This window comes from Heliangelus exortis, chromosome Z (genome assembly GCF_036169615.1).
Source record: "Heliangelus exortis chromosome Z, bHelExo1.hap1, whole genome shotgun sequence".
NCBI classification, from domain to species: domain Eukaryota; kingdom Metazoa; phylum Chordata; class Aves; order Apodiformes; family Trochilidae; genus Heliangelus; species Heliangelus exortis.
The window spans coordinates 62,117,133-62,121,130 of NC_092454.1; positions in this window are offsets into that span (position 1 = coordinate 62,117,133).

Here is a 3,998-nt window from a genome sequence, read left to right on the forward strand (position 1 = left end):
TACCACTGGCCTTGGCCCATTGACCCAACCTGCCCAACTCCCTCTGCAGTATCTTCCTACCCTCCAGCAGATCAACACTACCCTCAGTTTGGTGTCATCTGTGAATTTATGGAGGGTAGACTCAATGCCCCCATCCACATCATCCATAAAGATGTTGAATAGGATTGGGCCCAATACGGATCCCTGGGGGACACTAAGATGCAGCACCATTCACCACCACCCTCTGGGCCTGGTTATCCAACCAGTTTTTAAACCAGTGAAGGGTTCACCTTGTCCTTAGATATCTGTCTCCACAGCAATGCAGTGGCAGCATAGACAATGGAGGTAATATGTGGAGGTAGTGATTAAAAAAGAATAATTACAACACCCATCAAGGTCTTGCAGCGTGTGGTAAGATTTTAAAACAAGGGATTTTTGTTTTTAATTGACACAAGTATAGAATCATAGAATATCTGAAGTTGGAAGGAACCCGTAAGGATCATCAGCTCCAACTCCCTGGTACTCACAGTGCTACCTAAAACTAAACCATCTGCCTAAAAGCATCATCTGGATGCTCCTTAAACTCTGACAGTCTTGGGGCTGATACCACTTCTCTGAGCCTGTTCCAGTGACCAGCCAGCCTTTGAAGTGCAGAACCTTGTCCAAATGTCCAGCCTGAACTACCTGTGGCATATCTTTGTTCTCTTGCCTTGTGTTCTGTGCCTGGGCACCAGAGACAGATCAGCACCTCCACCTCTGCTGGTCCTCCTTCCCCCTGTTGGTATCCTTTTTATCTGGAGGTGCCCAAACTGGATGAAGGACTCAAGGTGGGGCATCGCAATGCAGTGCAATGCAGAGTGGGACAATCTCCTCCCTCAACCAGCTAGCTCTGCTGTGCTTGATGCATCCCAGGACACTCTTGGCCCTTTCAGCTGCCAGGGCACACAGGACACACATTCCAGCATGCTGGCATTCTTATGCCTTAATGCATTTGTGCAGTAGCTTTCAGTGAGTATTTTCCCAAGCTAGCAAAACTGGGTATGTGCTAACACAGGCTGAGTGCAAAAAGAGAAGATCACATGTTTTACAAAGCAATGGACATTTTCTTCTATCTTGCAGCATAAAGCCATTAAATATCTTCTTTATGTCAGTACTTATCTTGAACATGAATAATTGCTACAACTCTTGCTTTAAGCAATACTGCTCTAAAACTCCAGTTTGGTACACCAAAGCATACATAAAGCATACATAAAGACACAACTAGATGTAAATGTACTACAAAAAGTGCTGCTGAGATCATTAACAACTAGAAACCCTTCAGGATGTCACCATTCAGCAAAAGAATGCAAAATCTATGTCTAGGAAATGTGCCTGACAGGAGATCCATGGCGTAAAATCATTTGAGACTGAAGGACATCACAAACAAGATTGTGTCTAGGCCAGAACTGAGCTGGCCTCCCATCTGTCCATAAACTTCAAATAAGTTGATCTGTGCACCAAATAGTCCTGATTTGATTCATCTGGGGTACACTAAAAGTATGTTTGAGAGACTTTAAAAGCCCCTTGAAGAAAAGTTGTGTCTTCTAAGAATTCAAAGCTTCTCAGCAGATGATAAAGCTCTTCCATTCACATCTTTTCTAAGCTAGAATGGAAGCTCTTAGCAAGAACAGCAAAGAGCATGTAGTAGCACTTCACATTAAATCTTTGTTGTTAGGCCTGCTTTGAGTTTTATGAAGTGGAAGTACTTGGGATCTGTTTAGAGGAGAGCTCAGCATACAATATAAATTGCCTTAGTACTAGGGCACTGAACGAGGAGTCAGAATTTACTTAGGTAAGCACCAACTGCTGTATGTGCCAAGACAATTGGAGACTATAGTCACATAACCTGGCATACATGATTCATAAAAATTCTGTAATTCTTTTTATTATGTTGCACCTTGCTCTCACCTAGGCCTGATCTTAAGTGGATTTTTAAAAACTACTCAGTCACATTCAGGCTGCAGACAGACTAACTTCAGTCTGCAAACCTTTTTCATTGAAAGTACTGTACATTGAATTATAAATTCATGAATCACTGGATGCTGCCACTTCTCTAATGTGAAATACTAAAGTAATCTATAGAATATATCACTACTAAGGAGGTAACTGTAAGCACTTTAGGAGATGCTATAAGCTGCTGGTTCCAATTGTGTGAAGTTTTTTGTTTGTAAATATTTAGTTAAGCTTGTCTTAGCTGAGTTTGATCCATCCATTACTATATACAAGAGACTGCTTTCCTTTTTTAACTTCCTCTTTAAGCTATAAACAAATCTAAAGTGTAGGAACAGTAGGCATTTCCCAGCTTTACCAAATGTGCACTGAATAGATGATGAAATTAAATGTTCAGCAACAATAGGCCATGTGTGACTGTTGAAAACCTGAAGGAATATGTGGGTATTTTCAGATTTCCTATTCTTCTAATGGACTTTCAATGTTTATTCACCCAAGTGACTGATCGTTACTTGTGGCATTTTTTTTTCTTTCCAATAGCAAACACGAATTTGCAAATGTGGACCATTAGTGTTGGTCTGTATCAATCACAGAGAAAAAAGAAGTGTTAAGTATGAACTACCTCTTTTTGCCAGTGAAGTTTGAAGCCTGTGACCACGTATGTAGTTAGAAATACTTTCATCAACACATTCAGTCTGCTTCTGTGTGAACAGATGCTGAATTCATCAAAATCATAGTCCACACAAATACAAGTGCAGGTTTTGTATGAAAATAGCACCTTGGGCAGCTAGTGATTAGGTATTTGATTATTCCTCGTTCATCCTTAACACTTGTCCTGTTTGCACAACTAAGCATAAACTGCTTAACCTTTTATTTTTGATATAGTTGCTCAAGGGATCTCACTTGTACATCAGCACTTCCTAATTACATTACCTCTGCCATCTTCAGAGTACAGTGAAGCAGTAATTTGATGATCATAAATCTGAAGATCTATCATCCAGGTAATGTAACAATACAGACTAATCAGGTTCAACTCTCACCCTGTGACTGCACATTCTCTGACTGCAGGGACTCATATTTACTGGAAAAAAGATCATGCTTAATAAACTCTGCTAAATCACCAGTGCTTTAAATCATCACCAGCTTTGTGCAACTTGCATTCAGTGGACTTCTCATGAAATGGGGAAGTACTACCAATGCTGTTTGAAGATCCAACAAAATCTGGAACATTCCAAACTGTAAGGCAACATGTATGAATCTATGAAAACAAACTGCACTCAGAAGGAAGACTAATGGACATTTTGGTGCATAAAATAAAGAAGAAAGTTCTTGCATGCTTCTGCACAGAAAAGAAAGTTCTTAATACAAATTCTTGCAGTGTAACAATGCAGTTTTTCTACTCTGGTCTTTATTTTCAGCTATCCTCTTTAGTTCGCATTCCCTTGTATAGGTGACCTTGGCACTGGTGGCTGAAGGTTGATCAGTGTCTTTTTGGGCTGCACAGAGTCAGATGCCTTGAATGGAATCTGCTGTGACTCCTAATTGTTTGCATACCCCAAAAATAGTTTGTGGCACCCTCCTGCTATACTGATGAAATGTCACAGAAAAACTAAATGGATTGACAATAGTATTCACTGGGATACACATATTTGATATTTATTATGGATATTGCCATGGTTAAACCATTTTTAGTGGAGCACCTATCAATAAAAATTAGCAATACATAAACAAAATGGGTAAGAACACATTTAGAGACAGAGGCTTGGTTACATGAGAGCCAGGTGTTTAGTGTGATGTGTAAACTTCTGGCTTAAAGCTTCATAAAAGGAGCTCGGAACAGCAACTCTGACAATTTTCTAAGCAAGTAAGAGTTCTAAAGCAAGAGAACAGAGTTAACAAATCAGCACTGAAGATTTTTTTTTTTTTTTTAATTTTTCCCCAGGCAGAACAGCTTACAAATCTGTTCGGGTGTTTGGCAGGTGTTGAGCACAAAGACAATACCCGGTACCCGGATACCTGTAAACTTGGGT